At 37.4% G+C, this 19,176-nt stretch overlaps 1 protein-coding gene across 2 annotated transcripts in view; it reads left to right on the top strand.

Annotated features, from left to right (window-relative positions):
- rtn2b (reticulon 2b) overlaps positions 1-18,630 on the top strand; it is a 35,946-nt gene extending 17,316 nt beyond the window's left edge. Inside the window, exons 7-8 of one of the 2 annotated variants that reach the window (XR_015778986.1) lie at positions 18,166-18,303; positions 18,405-18,630. The gene's annotated coding sequence lies outside the window, so the exon portion shown is untranslated. Of the gene's footprint in view, positions 1-18,165; positions 18,304-18,404 lie in introns of those variants that run through there. The other variant, XM_088088823.1, reaches the window with a different exon arrangement.
- Positions 18,631-19,176: the final 546 nt, after the last annotated feature.

Below are 19,176 nucleotides of genomic sequence, written 5' to 3'. Positions count from 1 at the left end.
TATAGTATGGCGAAAAATGTCAAAATTGACATGTCTCAAAAACAGCTGGAAAAACCTCAAAACAGCACAAAATCGCATGCCAAGACATGCTATAGCATAGAATGCTGCAAAAACGGCCTAAAACACCATAATACTGCATGTTGAAAAAATGACTGAAAAGGCAAGGCTATAGTATGGCGAAAAATGTCAAAATTGACACGTCTCAAAATCACCTGAAAACACCTTAAATCAGCATTAAAAAGCATGCCAAGACACACTAAAGTGTAGGATGTTGCAAAAACGGCCCAAAACACCACAATAATGCATGTTGAAAAAATGACCGAAAAGGCAAGGCTATAGTATGGCGAAAATTGTCAAAATTGACATGTCTCAAAAACAGCTGAAAACACCTCAAAACAACATGAAATAACATGCCAAGACACGCTATAGCATAGAATGCTGCATAAATGGCCTAAAACACCATAATAATGCATGTTGAAAAAATGACCGAAAAGGCAAGGCTATAGTATGGTGAAAATTGTCAAAATTGACATGTCTCAAAAACAGCTGAAAAAACCTCAAAACAGCATAAAATAACATGCCAAGACACGCTATAGCATAGAATGCTGCAAAAACGGCCTAAAACACCATAATACTGCATGTTGAAAAAATGACTGAAAAGGCAAGGCTATAGTATGGCGAAAAATGTCAAAATTGACACGTCTCAAAATCACCTGAAAACACCTTAAATCAGCATTAAAAAGCATGCCAAGACACACTAAAGTGTAGGATGTTGCAAAAACGGCCCAAAACACCACAATAATGCATGTTGAAAAAATGACCGAAAAGGCAAGGCTATAGTATGGCGAAAAATGTCAAAATTGACACGTCTCAAAATCACCTGAAAACACCTTAAATCAGCATTAAAAAGCATGCCAAGACACACTAAAGTGTAGGATGTTGCAAAAACGGCCCAAAACACCACAATAATGCATGTTGAAAAAATGACCGAAAAGGCAAGGCTATAGTATGGCGAAAATTGTCAAAATTGACATGTCTCAAAAACAGCTGAAAACACCTCAAAACTACATAAAATAACATGCCAAGACACGCTATAGCATAGAATGCTGCATAAATGGCCTAAAACACCATAATAATGCATGTTGAAAAAATGACCGAAAAGGCAAGGCTATAGTATGGCGAAAATTGTCAAAATTGACATGTCTCAAAAACAGCTGAAAACACCTCAAAACAACATAAAATAGCGTGCCAAGACACGCTATAGCATAGAATGCTGCAAAAACGGCCTAAAACACCATAATAATGCATGTTGAAAAAATGACCGAAAAGGCAAGGCTATAGTATGGCGAAAATTGTCAAAATTGACATGTCTCAAAAACAGCTGAAAACACCTCAAAACAACATAAAATAACATGCCAAGACACGCTATAGCATAGAATGCTGCATAAATGGCCTAAAACACCATAATAATGCATGTTGAAAAAATGACCAAAAAGGCAAGGCTATAGTATGGCGAAAATTGTCAAAATTGACATGTCTCAAAAACAGCTGGAAAAACCTCAAAACAGCATAAAATAACATGCAAAGACACGCTATAGCATAGAATGCTGCAAAAACGGCCTAAAACACCATAATAATGCATGTTGAAAAAATGACCGAAAAGGCAAGGCTATAGTATGGCGAAAATTGTCAAAATTGACATGTCTCAAAATCACCTGAAAACACCTCAAAACAACATAAAATAGCGTGCCAAGACACGCTATAGCATAGAATGCTGCAAAAACGGCCTAAAACACCATAATAATGCATGTTGAAAAAATGACCGAAAAGGCAAGGCTATAGTATGGCGAAAATTGTCAAAATTGACATGTCTCAAAAACAGCTGGAAAAACCTCAAAACAGCATAAAATAACATGCCAAGACACGCTATAGCATAGAATGCTGCAGAAACGGCCCAAAACACCATAATACTGCATATTGAAAAAATGACCGAAAAGGCAAGGCTATAGTATGGCGAAAATTGTGAAATTGACATGTCTCAAAAACAGCTGAAAACACCTCAAAACTACATAAAATAGCGTGCCAAGACACGCTATAGCATAGAATGCTGCAGAAACGGCCTATAACACCATAATAATGCATGTTGAAAAAATGACCGAAAAGGCAAGGCTATAGTATGGCGAAAAATATCAAAATTGACACGTCTCAAAATCACCTGAAAACACCTCAAAACAGCATAAAATAGCATGCCAAGACATGCTATAGCATAGAATGCTGCAGAAACGGCCTAAAACACCACAATAATGCATGTTGAAAAAATGACCGAAAAGGCAAGGCTATAGTATGGCGAAAATTGTCAAAATTGACATGTCTCAAAAACAGCTGGAAACACCTTAAATCAGCATTAAAAGCATGCCAAGACACACTAAAGTGTAGGATGTTGCAAAAACGGCCCAAAACACCACAATAATGCATGTTGAAAAAATGACCGAAAAGGCAAGGCTATAGTATGGCGAAAATTGTCAAAATTGACATGTCTCAAAAACAGCTGAAAACACCTCAAAACAACATAAAATAGCGTGCCACGACACGCTATAGCATAGAATGCTGCAAAAACGGCCTAAAACACCATAATAATGCATGTTGAAAAAATGACCGAAAAGGCAAGGCAATAGTATGGCGAAAATTGTGAAATTGACATGTCTCAAAAACAGCTGAAAACACCTCAAAACTACATAAAATAGCGTGCCAAGACACGCTATAGCATAGAATGCTGCAAAAACGGCCTAAAACACCATAATACTGCATGTTGAAAAAATGACAGAAAAGGCAAGGCTATAGTATGGCGAAAATTGTCAAAATTGACATGTCTCAAAAACGGCTGAAAACACCTCAAAACAACATGAAATAACATGCCAAGACACGCTATAGCATAGAATGCTGCATAAATGGCCTAAAACACCATAATAATGCATGTTGAAAAAATGACCGAAAAGGCAAGGCTATAGTATGGCGAAAATTGTCAAAATTGACATGTCTCAAAAACAGCTGGAAAAACCTCAAAACAGCATAAAATAACATGCCAAGACACGCTATAGCATAGAATGCTGCAAAAACGGCCTAAAACACCATAATAATGCATGTTGAAAAAATGACCGAAAAGGCAAGGCTATAGTATGGCGAAAAATGTCAAAATTGACACGTCTCAAAATCACCTGAAAACACCTTAAATCAGCATTAAAAAGCATGCCAAGACACACTAAAGTGTAAGATGTTGAAAAAAGGCCCAAAACACCACAATAATGCATGTTTAAAAAATGACCGAAAAGGCAAGGCTATAGTATGGCGAAAATTGTCAAAATTGACATGTCTCAAAAACAGCTGGAAAAACCTGAAAACAGCATAAAATAACATGCCAAGACACGCTATAGCATAGAATGCTGCAAAAACGGCCCAAAACACCATAATAATGCATGTTGAAAAAATGACCGAAAAGGCAAGGCTATAGTATGGCGAAAATTGTCAAAATTGACATGTCTCAAAAACAGCTGAAAACACCTCAAAACAGCATAAAATAGCATGCCAAGACACGCTATAGCATAGAATGCTGCAAAAACGGCCTAAAACACCATAATAATGCATGTTGAAAAAATGACCGAAAAGGCAAGGCTATAGTATGGCGAAAATTGTCAAAATTGACATGTCTCAAAAACAGCTGAAAACACCTCAAAACAGCATAAAATAACATGCCAAGACACGCTATAGCATAGAATGCTGCATAAATGGCCTAAAACACCATAATAATGCATGTTGAAAAAATGACCAAAAAGGCAAGGCTATAGTATGGCGAAAATTGTCAAAATTGACATGTCTCAAAAACAGCTGGAAAAACCTCAAAACAGCATAAAATAACATGCAAAGACACGCTATAGCATAGAATGCTGCAAAAACGGCCTAAAACACCATAATAATGCATGTTGAAAAAATGACCGAAAAGGCAAGGCTATAGTATGGCGAAAATTGTCAAAATTGACATGTCTCAAAATCACCTGAAAACACCTCAAAACAACATAAAATAGCGTGCCAAGACACGCTATAGCATAGAATGCTGCAGAAACGGCCTAAAACACCATAATAATGCATGTTGAAAAAATCACCAAAAAGGCAAGGCTATAGTATGGCGAAAATTGTCATAATTGACATGTCTCAAAAACAGCTGGAAAAACCTCAAAACAGCATAAAATAACATGCCAAGACACGCTATAGCATAGAATGCTGCAAAAACGGCCTAAAACACCATAATAATGCATGTTGAAAAAATGACCGAAAAGGCAAGGCTATAGTATGGCGAAAATTGTCAAAATTGACATGTCTCAAAAACAGCTGAAAACACCTCAAAACTACATAAAATAGCGTGCCAAGACACGCTATAGCATAGAATGCTGCAGAAACGGCCTATAACACCATAATAATGCATGTTGAAAAAATGACCGAAAAGGCAAGGCTATAGTATGGCGAAAAATATAAAAATTGACACGTCTCAAAATCACCTGAAAACGCCTCAAAACAGCATAAAATAGCATGCCAAGACATGCTATAGCATAGAATGCTGCAGAAACGGCCTAAAACACCACAATAATGCATGTTGAAAAAATCACCAAAAAGGCAAGGCTATAGTATGGCGAAAATTGTCAAAATTGACACGTCTCAAAATCACCTGAAAACACCTTAAATCAGCATTAAATAACATGCCAAGACACACTAAAGTGTAGGATGTTGCAAAAACGGCCCAACACACCACAATAATGCATGTTGAAAAAATGACCGAAAAGGCAAGGCTATAGTATGGCGAAAATTGTCAAAATTGACCTGTCTCAAAAACAGCTGAAAACACCTCAAAACAACATAAAATAGCGTGCCAAGACACGCTATAGCATAGAATGCTGCAAAAACGGCCTAAAACACCATAATAATGCATGTTGAAAAAATGACCGAAAAGGCAAGGCAATAGTATGGCGAAAATTGTGAAATTGACATGTCTCAAAAACAGCTGAAAACACCTCAAAACTACATAAAATAGCATGCCAAGACACGCTATAGCATAGAATGCTGCAAAACGGCCTAAAACACCATAATAATGCATGTTGAAAAATGACAGAAAAGGCAAGGCTATAGTATGGCGAAAATTGTCAAAATTGACATGTCTCAAAAACGGCTGAAAACACCTCAAAACAACATGAAATAACATGCCAAGACACGCTATAGCATAGAATGCTGCATAAATGGCCTAAAACACCATAATAATGCATGTTGAAAAAATGACCGAAAAGGCAAGGCTATAGTATGGCGAAAATTGTCAAAATTGACATGTCTCAAAAACAGCTGGAAAAACCTCAAAACAGCATAAAATAACATGCCAAGACACGCTATAGCATAGAATGCTGCAAAAACGGCCTAAAACACCATAATACTGCATGTTGAAAAAATGACCGAAAAGGCAAGGCTATAGTATGGCGAAAAATGTCAAAATTGACACGTCTCAAAATCACCTTAAAACACCTTAAATCAGCATTAAAAAGCATGCCAAGACACACTAAAGTGTAAGATGTTGAAAAAAGGCCCAAAACACCACAATAATGCATGTTGAAAAAATGACCGAAAAGGCAAGGCTATAGTATGGCGAAAATTGTCAAAATTGACATGTCTCAAAAACAGCTGGAAAAACCTCAAAACAGCATAAAATAACATGCCAAGACACGCTATAGCATAGAATGCTGCAAAAACGGCCCAAAACACCATAATAATGCATGTTGAAAAAATGACCGAAAAGGCAAGGCTATAGTATGGCGAAAAATGTCAAAATTGACATGTCTCAAAAACAGCTGGAAAAACCTCAAAACAGCATAAAATCGCATGCCAAGACACGCTATAGCATAGAATGCTGCAAAAACGGCCTATAACACCATAATACTGCATGTTGAAAAAATGATCGAAAAGGCAAGGCTATAGTATGGCGAAAAATGTTAAAATTGACACGTCTCAAAATCACCTGAAAACACCTTAAATCAGCATTAAAAAGCATGCCAAGACACACTAAAGTGTAGGATGTTGCAAAAACGGCCCAAAACACCACAATAATGCATGTTGAAAAAATGACCGAAAAGGCAAGGCTATAGTATGGCGAAAAATGTTAAAATTGACACGTCTCAAAATCACCTGAAAACACCTTAAATCAGCATTAAAAGCATGCCAAGACACACTAAAGTGTAGGATGTTGCAAAAACGGCCCAAAACACCACAATAATGCATGTTGAAAAAATGACCGAAAAGGCAAGGCTATAGTATGGCGAAAATTGTCAAAATTGACCTGTCTCAAAAACAGCTGAAAACACCTCAAAACAACATAAAATAGCATGCCAAGACACGCGATAGCATAGAATGCTGCATAAATGGCCTAAAACACCATAATAATGCATGTTGAAAAAATGACCGAAAAGGCAAGGCTATAGTATGGCGAAAAATGTCAAAATTGACATGTCTCAAAAACAGCTGAAAACACCTTATAACAACATAAAATAGCGTGCCAAGACACGCTATAGCATAGAATGCTGCAGAAACGGCCTAAAACACCATAATAATGCATGTTGAAAAAATGACCGAAAAGGCAAGGCTATAGTATGGCGAAAATTGTCAAAATTGACATGTCTCAAAATCACCTGAAAACACCTCAAAACAACATAAAATAGCATGCCAAGACACGCTATAGCATAGAATGCTGCAGAAACGGCCTAAAACACCATAATAATGCATGTTGAAAAAATCACCAAAAAGGCAAGGCTATAGTATGGCGAAAATTGTCATAATTGACATGTCTCAAAAACAGCTGGAAAAACCTCAAAACAGCATAAAATAACATGCCAAGACACGCTATAGCATAGAATGCTGCAAAAACGGCCCAAAACACCATAATAATGCATGTTGAAAAAATGACCGAAAAGGCAAGGCTATAGTATGGCGAAAAATGTCAAAATTGACATGTCTCAAAAACAGCTGGAAAAACCTCAAAACAGCATAAAATCGCATGCCAAGACACGCTATAGCATAGAATGCTGCAAAAACGGCCTAAAACACCATAATACTGCATATTGAAAAAATGACCGAAAAGGCAAGGCTATAGTATGGCGAAAATTGTGAAATTGACATGTCTCAAAAACAGCTGAAAACACCTCAAAACAACATAAAATAACATGCCAAGACACGCTAAAGTGTAGGATGTTGCAAAAACGGCCCAACACACCACAATAATGCATGTTGAAAAAATGACCGAAAAGGCAAGGCTATAGTATGGCGAAAATTGTCAAAATTGACATGTCTCAAAAACAGCTGAAAACACCTCAAAACTACATAAAATAGCGTGCCAAGACGCGCTATAGCATAGAATGCTGCAAAAACGGCCTATAACACCATAATAATGCATGTTGAAAAAATGACCGAAAAGGCAAGGTTATATATGGCGAAAATTGTCAAAATTGACATGTCTCAAAAACAGCTGGAAAAACCTCAAAACAGCATAAAATCGCATGCCAAGACACGCTATAGCATAGAATGCTGCAAAAACAGCCTAAAACACCATAATACTGCATGTTGAAAAAATGACTGAAAAGGCAAGGCTATAGTATGGCGAAAAATGTTAAAATTGACACGTCTCAAAATCACCTGAAAACACCTTAAATCAGCATTAAAAGCATGCCAAGACACACTAAAGTGTAGGATGTTGCAAAAACGGCCCAAAACACCACAATAATGCATGTTGAAAAAATGACCGAAAAGGCAAGGCTATAGTATGGCGAAAATTGTCAAAATTGACATGTCTCAAAAACAGCTGAAAACACCTCAAAACAACATAAAATAGCATGCCAAGACACGCTATAGCATAGAATGCTGCAAAAACGGCCTAAAACACCATAATAATGCATGTTGAAAAAATGACCGAAAAGGCAAGGCTATAGTATGGCGAAAAATGTCAAAATTGACACGTCTCAAAATCACCTGAAAACACCTCAAAACAGCATAAAATAGCATGCCAAGACACGCTATAGCATAGAATGCTGCAAAAACGGCCTAAAACACCATAATAATGCATGTTGAAAAAATGACCGAAAAGGCAAGGCTATAGTATGGCGAAAATTGTCAAAATTGACATGTCTCAAAAACAGCTGGAAACACCTTAAATCAGCATTAAAAGCATGCCAAGACACACTAAAGTGTAGGATGTTGCAAAAACGGCCCAAAACACCACAATAATGCATGTTGAAAAAATGACCGAAAAGGCAAGGCTATAGTATGGCGAAAATTGTCAAAATTGACACGTCTCAAGAACACCTTAAAACAACTTAAATCAGCATTAAAAACCATGCCAAGACACGCTATAGCATAGAATGCTGCATAAATGGCCTAAAACACCATAATAATGCATGTTGAAAAAATGACCGAAAAGGCAAGGCTATAGTATGGCGAAAATTGTCAAAATTGACACGTCTCAAAATCACCTGAAAACACCTCAAAACAGCATAAAATAACATGCCAAGACACGGGATAGCATAGAATGCTGCATAAATGGTCTAAAACACCATAATAATGCATGTTGAAAAAATGACCGAAAAGGCAAGGCTATAGTATGGCGAAAAATAGCAAAATTAACACGTCTCAAAATCACCTGAAAACACCTCAAAACAGCATAAAATAGCATGCCAAGACACGCTATAGCATAGAATGCTGCAAAAACGGCCTAAAACACCATAATAATGCATGTTGAAAAAATGACCGAAAAGGCAAGGCTATAGTATGGCGAAAAATGTCAAAATTGACACGTCTCAAAATCACCTGAAAACACCTCAAAACAGCATAAAATAGCATGCCAAGACACGCTATAGCATAGAATGCTGCAGAAACGGCCTAAAACACCATAATAATGCATGTTGAAAAAATCACCAAAAAGGCAAGGCTATAGTATGGCGACAACTGTCATAATTGACATGTCTCAAAAACAGCTGGAAAAACCTCAAAACAGCATAAAATCGCATGCCAAGACACGCTATAGCATAGAATGCTGCATAAATGGCCTAAAACACCATAATAATGCATGTTGAAAAAATGACCGAAAAGGCAAGGCTATAGTATGGTGAAAAATGTCAAAATTGACATGTCTCAAAATCACCTGAAAACACCTTAAATCAGCATTAAAAAGCATGCCAAGACACACTAAAGTGTAGGATGTTGCAAAAACGGCCCAAAACACCATAATAATGCATGTTGAAAAAATGACCGAAAAGGCAAGGCTATAGTATGGCGAAAATTGTCAAAATTGACACGTCTCAAAAACAGCTGAAAACACCTCAAAACAACATAAAATAACATGCCAAGACACGCTATAGCATAGAATGCTGCAGAAACGGCCTAAAACACCATAATAATGCATGTTGAAAAAATGACCGAAAAGGCAAGGCTATAGTATGGCGAAAAATATCAAAATTGACACGTCTCAAAATCACCTGAAAACACCTCAAAACAGCATAAAATAGCATGCCAAGACACGCTATAGCATAGAATGCTGCAGAAACGGCCTAAAACACCATAATAATGCATGTTGAAAAAATGACCGAAAAGGCAAGGCTATAGTATGGCAAAAATTGTCAAAATTGACACGTCTCAAAATCACCTGAAAACAACTTAAATCAGCATTAAAAACCATGCCAAGACACACTAAAGTGTAGGATGTTGCAAAAACGGCCCAAAACACCACAATAATGCATGTTGAAAAAATGACCAAAAAGGCAAGGCTATAGTAGGGCGAAAAATGTCAAAATTGACACGTCTCAAGAACACCTTAAAACAACTTAAATCAGCATTAAAAACCATGCCAAGACACGCTATAGCATAGAATGCTGCATAAATGGCCTAAAACACCATAATAATGCATGTTGAAAAAATGACCGAAAAGGCAAGGCTATAGTATGGCGAAAAATAGCAAAATTAACACGTCTCAAAATCACCTGAAAACACCTCAAAACAGCATAAAATAGCATGCCAAGACACGGGATAGCATAGAATGCTGCATAAATGGTCTAAAACACCATAATAATGCATGCTGAAAAAATGACCGAAAAGGCAAGGCTATAGTATGGCGAAAAATGTCAAAATTGACACGTCTCAAAATCACCTGAAAACACCTTAAATCAGCATTAAAAACCATGCCAAGACACACTAAAGTGTAGGATGTTGCAAAAACGGCCCAAAACACCACAATAATGCATGTTGAAAAAATGACCGAAAAGGCAAGGCTATAGTATGGCGAAAATTGTCAAAATTGACATGTCTCAAAAACAGCTGAAAACACCTCAAAACAACATAAAATAACATGCCAAGACACGCTATAGCATAGAATGCTGCAGAAACGGCCTAAAACACCATAATAATGCATGTTGAAAAAATGACCGAAAAGGCAAGGCTATAGTATGGCGAAAAATGTCAAAATTGACACGTCTCAAAATCACCTGAAAACACCTCAAAACAGCATAAAATAGCATGCCAAGACACGCTATAGCATAGAATGCTGCAAAAACGGCCTAAAACACCATAATAATGCATGTTGAAAAAATGACCGAAAAGGCAAGGCTATAGTATGGCGAAAAATGTCAAAATTGACACGTCTCAAAATCACCTGAAAACACCTCAAAACAGCATAAAATAGCATGCCAAGACACGCTATAGCATAGAATGCTGCAGAAACGGCCTAAAACACCATAATAATGCATGTTGAAAAAATGACCGAAAAGGCAAGGCTATAGTATGGCAAAAATTGTCAAAATTGACACGTCTCAAAATCACCTGAAAACAACTTAAATCAGCATTAAAAACCATGCCAAGACACACTAAAGTGTAGGATGTTGCAAAAACGGCCCAAAACACCACAATAATGCATGTTGAAAAAATGACCAAAAAGGCAAGGCTATAGTAGGGCGAAAAATGTCAAAATTGACACGTCTCAAGAACACCTTAAAACAACTTAAATCAGCATTAAAAACCATGCCAAGACACGCTATAGCATAGAATGCTGCATAAATGGCCTAAAACACCATAATAATGCATGTTGAAAAAATGACCGAAAAGGCAAGGCTATAGTATGGCGAAAAATGTCAAAATTGACACGTCTCAAAATCACCTGAAAACACCTCAAAACAGCATAAAATAGCATGCCAAGACACGCTATAGCATAGAATGCTGCATAAATGGCCTAAAACACCATAATAATGCATGTTGAAAAAATGACCGAAAAGGCAAGGCTATAGTATGGCGAAAAATGTCAAAATTGACACGTCTCAAAATCACCTGAAAACACCTCAAAACAGCATAAAATAGCATGCCAAGACACGCTATAGCATAGAATGCTGCAGAAACTGCCTAAAACACCATAATAATGCATGTTGAAAAAATGACCGAAAAGGCAAGGCTATAGTATGGCGAAAAATATCAAAATTGACACGTCTCAAAATCACCTGAAAACACCTCAAAACAGCATAAAATAGCATGCCAAGACACGCTATAGCATAGAATGCTGCAGAAACGGCCTAAAACACCATAATAATGCATGTTGAAAAAATCACCAAAAAGGCAAGGCTATAGTATGGCGACAACTGTCATAATTGACATGTCTCAAAAACAGCTGGAAAAACCTCAAAACAGCATAAAATCGCATGCCAAGACACGCTATAGCATAGAATGCTGCAAAAACGGCCTAAAACACCATAATAATGCATGTTGAAAAAATGACCGAAAAGGCAAGGCTATAGTATGGCGAAAAATGTCAAAATTGACACGTCTCAAAATCACCTGAAAACACCTTAAATCAGCATTAAAAAGCATGCCAAGACACACTAAAGTGTAGGATGTTGCAAAAACGGCCCAAAACACCACAATAATGCATGTTGAAAAAATGACCGAAAAGGCAAGGCTATAGTATGGCGAAAATTGTCAAAATTGACATGTCTCAAAAACAGCTGAAAACACCTCAAAACAACATAAAATAACATGCCAAGACACGCTATAGCATAGAATGCTGCAGAAACGGCCTAAAACACCATAATAATGCATGTTGAAAAAATGACCGAAAAGGCAAGGCTATAGTATGGCGAAAAATGTCAAAATTGACACGTCTCAAAATCACCTGAAAACACCTCAAAACAGCATAAAATAGCATGCCAAGACACGCTATAGCATAGAATGCTGCAGAAACGGCCTAAAACACCATAATAATGCATGTTGAAAAAATGACCGAAAAGGCAAGGCTATAGTATGGCAAAAATTGTCAAAATTGACACGTCTCAAAATCACCTGAAAACAACTTAAATCAGCATTAAAAACCATGCCAAGACACACTAAAGTGTAGGATGTTGCAAAAACGGCCAAAAACACCACAATAATGCATGTTGAAAAAATGACCAAAAAGGCAAGGCTATAGTAGGGCGAAAAATGTCAAAACTGACACGTCTCAAGAACACCTTAAAACAACTTAAATCAGCATTAAAAACCATGCCAAGACACGCTATAGCATAGAATGCTGCATAAATGGCCTAAAACACCATAATAATGCATGTTGAAAAAATGACCGAAAAGGCAAGGCTATAGTATGGCGAAAAATAGCAAAATTAACACGTCTCAAAATCACCTGAAAACACCTCAAAACAGCATAAAATAGCATGCCAAGACACGGGATAGCATAGAATGCTGCATGAATGGCCTAAAACACCATAATAATGCATGTTGAAAAAATGACCGAAAAGGCAAGGCTATAGTATGGCGAAAAATGTCAAAATTGACACGTCTCAAAATCACCTGAAAACACCTCAAAACAGCATAAAATAGCATGCCAAGACACGGGATAGCATAGAATGCTGCATAAATGGTCTAAAACACCATAATAATGCATGCTGAAAAAATGACCGAAAAGGCAAGGCTATAGTATGGCGAAAAATGTCAAAATTGACACGTCTCAAAATCACCTGAAAACACCTCAAAACAGCATAAAATAGCATGCCAAGACACGCTATAGCATAGAATGCTGCAGAAACTGCCTAAAACACCATAATAATGCATGTTGAAAAAATGACCGAAAAGGCAAGGCTATAGTATGGCGAAAAATATCAAAATTGACACGTCTCAAAATCACCTGAAAACACCTCAAAACAGCATAAAATAGCATGCCAAGACACGCTATAGCATAGAATGCTGCAGAAACGGCCTAAAACACCATAATAATGCATGTTGAAAAAATCACCAAAAAGGCAAGGCTATAGTATGGCGACAACTGTCATAATTGACATGTCTCAAAAACAGCTGGAAAAACCTCAAAACAGCATAAAATCGCATGCCAAGACACGCTATAGCATAGAATGCTGCAAAAACGGCCCAAAACACCACAATAATGCATGTTGAAAAAATGACCAAAAAGGCAAGGCTATAGTATGGCGAAAAATGTCAAAATTGACACGTCTCAAGAACACCTTAAAACACCTCAAAACTACATAAAATAGCGTGCCAAGACGCGCTATAGCATAGAATGCTGCAAAAACGGCCTATAACACCATAATAATGCATGTTGAAAAAATGACCGAAAAGGCAAGGCTATAGTATGGCGAAAAATGTCAAAATTGACACGTCTCAAGAACACCTGAAAACACCTCAAAACTACATAAAATAGCGTGCCAAGACGCGCTATAGCATAGAATGCTGCAAAAACGGCCTAAAACACCATAATAATGCATGTTGAAAAAATGACCGAAAAGGCAAGGCTATAGTATGGCGAAAAATGTCAAAATTGACACGTCTCAAGAACACCTTAAAACACCTCAAAACTACATAAAATAGCGTGCCAAGACGCGCTATAGCATAGAATGCTGCAAAAACGGCCTATAACACCATAATAATGCATGTTGAAAAAATGACCGAAAAGGCAAGGCTATAGTATGGCGAAAAATGTCAAAATTGACACGTCTCAAGAACACCTGAAAACACCTCAAAACTACATAAAATAGCGTGCCAAGACACGCTATAGCATAGAATGCTGCAAAAACGGCCCAAAACACCATAATAATGCATGTTGAAAAAATGACCGAAAAGGCAAGGCTATAGTATGGCGAAAATTGTCAAAATTGACATGTCTCAAAAACAGCTGAAAACACCTCAAAACTACATAAAATAGCGTGCCAAGACGCGCTATAGCATAGAATGCTGCAAAAACGGCCTATAACACCATAATAATGCATGTTGAAAAAATGACCGAAAAGGCAAGGCTATAGTATGGCGAAAAATGTCAAAATTGACACGTCTCAAAATCACCTGAAAACACCTCAAAACAGCATAAAATACCATGCCAAGACACGCTATAGCATAGAATGCTGCAAAAACGGCCTAAAACACCATAATAATGCATGTTGAAAAAAATCACCGAAAAGGCAAGGCTATAGTATGGCGAAAATTGTCATAATTGACATGTCTCAAAAGCAGCTGGAAAAACCTCAAAACAGCATAAAATACCATGCCAAGACACGCTATAGCATAGAATGCTGCAAAAACGGCCTAAAACACCGTAATAATGCATGTTGAAAAAAATCACCAAAAAGGCAAGGCTATAGTATGGCGAAAATTGTCATAATTGACATGTCTCAAAAACAGCTGGAAAAACCTCAAAACAGCATAAAATAACATGCCAAGACACGCTATAGCATAGAATGCTGCAAAAACGGCCTAAAACACCATAATAATGCATGTTGAAAAAATGACCGAAAAGGCAAGGCTATAGTATGGCGAAAAATGTCAAAATTGACATGTCTCAAAATCACCTGAAAACACCTCAAAACAGCATAAAATAGCATGCCAAGACACGCTATAGCATAGAATGCTGCAGAAACGGCCTAAAACACCATAATAATGCATGTTGAAAAAATCACCAAAAAGGCAAGGCTATAGTATGGCGAAAATTGTCATAATTGACATGTCTCAAAAACAGCTGGAAAAACCTCAAAACAGCATAAAATAACATGCCAAGACACGCTATAGCATAGAATGCTGCAGAAACGGCCTAAAACACAATAATACTGCATGTTGAAAAAATGATCGAATAGGCAAGGCTATAGTATGGTGAAAATTGTCAAAATTGACACGTCTCAAAATCACCTGAAAACACCTTAAATCAGCATTAAAAAGCATGCCAAGACACACTAAAGTGTAGGATGTTGCAAAAACAGCCCAGCACACCACAATAATGCATGTTGAAAAAATGACCAAAAAGGCAAGGCTATTGTATGGCGAAAATTGTCATAATTGACATGTCTCAAAAGCAGCTGGAAAAACCTCAAAACAGCATAAAATAACATGCCAAGACACGCTATAGCATAGAATGCTGCAAAAACGGCCTAAAACACCGTAATAATGCATGTTGAAAAAAATCACCAAAAAGGCAAGGCTATAGTATGGCGAAAATTGTCATAATTGACATGTCTCAAAAGCAGCTGGAAAAACCTCAAAACAGCATAAAATAACATGCCAAGACACGCTATAGCATAGAATGCTGCAAAAACGGCCTAAAACACCGTAATAATGCATGTTGAAAAAAATCACCAAAAAGGCAAGGCTATAGTATGGCGAAAATTGTCATAATTGACATGTCTCAAAAACAGCTGGAAAAACCTCAAAACAGCATAAAATAACATGCCAAGACACGCGATAGCATAGAATGCTGCATAGATGCCTAAAACACCATAATAATGCATGTTGAAAAAATGACCGAAAAGGCAAGGCTATAGTATGGGGAAAATTGTCAAAATTGACATGTTTCAAAAACAGCTGAAAGCACCTCAGAAAAGCATAAAATAGCATGCCAAGACACGCTAAAGCAAAGAATGTTGCAAAAATGACCAAAAACACCATAATAATGCATGGTTAAAAAATAACCAAAAAGGCAAGGCTATAGTATGGCGAAAAATGTCAAAATTGACACGTCTCAAAAACAACTGGAAACACCTAAAAACAGCATAAAATAGCGTGTCCAGACACGTTATGGCAAAGAATGTTGCAAAAACGGCCAAAAACACCATAATAATGCATGTTGAAAAAATGACCGAAAAGGCAAGGCTATAGTATGGCGAAAAATGTCAAAATTGACACGTCTCAAAATCACCTGAAAACACCTCAAAACAGCATAAAATAGCATGCCAAGACACGCTATAGCATAGAATGCTGCAGAAACGGCCTAAAACACCATAATAATGCATGTTGAAAAAATCACCAAAAAGGCAAGGCTATAGTATGGCGAAAATTGTCAAAATTGACATGTGTCAAAAACAGCTGGAAAAACCTCAAAACAGCATAAAATCACATGCCAAGACACGCTATAGCATAGAATGCTGCAAAAACGGCCTAAAACACCATAATAATGCATGTTGAAAAAATGACCGAAAAGGCAAGGCTATAGTATGGCGAAAAATGTCAAAATTGACACGTCTCAAAATCACCTGAAAACACCTCAAAACAGCATAAAATAGCATGCCAAGACACGCTATAGCATAGAATGCTGCAGAAACGGCCTAAAACACCATAATAATGCATGTTGAAAAAATGACCAAAAAGGCAAGGCTATAGTATGGCGAAAAATGTAAAAATTGACACGTCTCAAAATCACCTGAAAACACCTCAAAACAGCATAAAATACCATGCCAAGACACGCGATAGCATAGAATGCTGCAAAAACGGCCCAAAACACCATAATAATGCATGTTGAAAAAATGACCGAAAAGGCAAGGTTATATATGGCGAAAATTGTCAAAATTGACATGTCTCAAAAACAGCTGGAAAAACCTCAAAACAGCATAAAATCGCATGCCAAGACACGCTATAGCATAGAATGCTGCAAAAACGGCCCAAAACACCATAATAATGCAGGTTGAAAAAATGACCGAAAAGGCAAGGCTATAGTATGGCGAAAATTGTCAAAATTGACATGTCTCAAAAACAGCTGGAAAAACCTCAAAACAGCATAAAATAACATGCCAAGACACACGATAGCATAGAATGCTGCAAAAACGGCATTTTTTAAAACATGACCGAAAAGGAGAGGCTATAGTATGGCGAAAAACGTGAAAATTGACATGTTTCAAAAACAGCTGAAAGCACCTCAGAAAAGCATAAAATAGCATGCCAAGACACGCTAAAGCAAAGAATGTTGCAAAAATGACCAAAAACACCATAATAATGCATGGTTAAAAAATAACCAAAAAGGCAAGGCTATAGTATGGCGAAAATTGTCAAAATTGACATGTCTCAAAAACAGCTGAAAACACCTAAAAACAGCATAAAATAGCGTGTCCAGACACGTTATAGCAAAGTATGTTCCAAAAATGACCAAAAAATCCAAAATAAAGCATGTTGAAAAAATGACTGAAAAGGCAAGGCTATAGTAAGGCTAAAATTGTCAAAATTGACATGTCTCAAAAACAGCTGGAAAAACCTCAAAACAGCATAAAATAGCATGCCAAGACACGCTATAGCATACAATGCTGCAAAAACGGCCTAAAACACCATAATAATGCATGTTGAAAAAATGACAGAAAAGGCAAGGCTATTGTATGGGTAAAAATGTCAAAACTGACACGTTTCAAAAACAGCTGACAACACCTTAAAACATCATTAAATATGGTGCAAAGACAGGTTATAGTACAGAATGTTGCAAAAATGGCAAAAAACACCAAAATAAATAAATAAATAAATAAATAAATCTTGAAAACATGACCGAAAAGGAGAGGCTATAGTATGGCTAAAAATGTCAAAATTGACATGTCTGAAAAACAGCTGAAAACACTCAAAACAACATAAAATAGCGTGCCAAGACATGTTATGGCAAAGAATGTTGCAAAAACGGTCAAGGAATCTAAAATAAAGCATGTTGAAAAAATGACCAAAAAGGCAAGGCTATAGTATGGCGAAAAATGTCAAAATTGACCTGTCTCAAAAACAGGTGAAAACTGTGGTGTTTTGTGTGTTTTTGTGACTGTGATTGCTTGGGACTGTTTGTGTGTATGCTTGGGTTGTCTGTTCTGTCCTTCTGTGTTGTAGGGGCTGGGCGTGGCTTCCGTGTGCTGGAGCGTTGGGCACACTCTCTCACCTGCGCCTCATCTGCAGTCATCTCCTCACAGTTTAAATACTCCGGCTTCACCTCTCCCCGGCGCCAGATAATTGCCAACTTCACAAGTGGTAGATCGGCCGTCTCAGTTTGAGATTCTCTTTGTGCCTTTTTAATTCTCTCTCGTGTTTTTTTGGATTTTTGCGCATTGTGCCTTTTGTGTTTTCTCCAGGGCTTCTCGTCTCTGAGCTCCAGCACCTCACCACCCAGCCCCTCGCCTTCGTGTTCAGCCACCACCTCGGAATCTTCACCACCCTCCACCTCACCAACCTCACCTGCCACCGCTGCCTGCACGATGACCGGCCTCACCTGGCATCCATGCCCGCATGGTCCCCTGCTTCCTTCCCCCACTACCATTCCCTTCCTCATCATTATTCGAAATAAAGACATTGATTGTTTCGCCCTAAACCTGTCCGAGTGTTTGCTTGTGGGTCCTCCCTCATCCACAGTTCCCACACCATCAAAGAAAACACCTCAAAACAGCATAAAATAGCATGAAAAGGCGAAAATTGTAAAAATCGACATGTCTCAAAACCACCTGAAAACACCTTAAATCAGCATTAAATAGCGTGCCAAGACACGCTATAGCATAGAATGTTGCAAAAACGGCCCAAAACACCATAATAATGCATGTTGAAGAAACGACTAAAAATGCAAGGCTATAGTATGGCAAAAAATGTCAAAATTGATATGTCTCAAAAATCACTGAAAACACGTAAGCACAACATAAAATAGTGTGCCATGACACGCTTTTACATAGGATGTTGCAAAATCGGCCAAAAAATCTGAAACAGTTTATGTTGAAAAAATGGCGGAAAAGGCAAGGCTATAGTATGGCTAAAAACGTCAAAACTGACATGTCTCAAAAACAGCTGAGAACACCTTAAAACGCCATTAAATACGGTACAATGACAGGTTAGAGTACAGAATGTTGCAAAAACGGC

This window comes from Plectropomus leopardus, chromosome 15 (assembly GCF_026936395.1).
Source record: "Plectropomus leopardus strain MGB_pleo_1.0 chromosome 15, ASM2693639v1, whole genome shotgun sequence".
NCBI lineage: Eukaryota > Metazoa > Chordata > Actinopteri > Perciformes > Serranidae > Plectropomus > Plectropomus leopardus.
The sequence above is the reverse complement of the archived record's forward strand: the minus strand, read 5'-3'. Positions and strand labels throughout refer to the sequence as shown.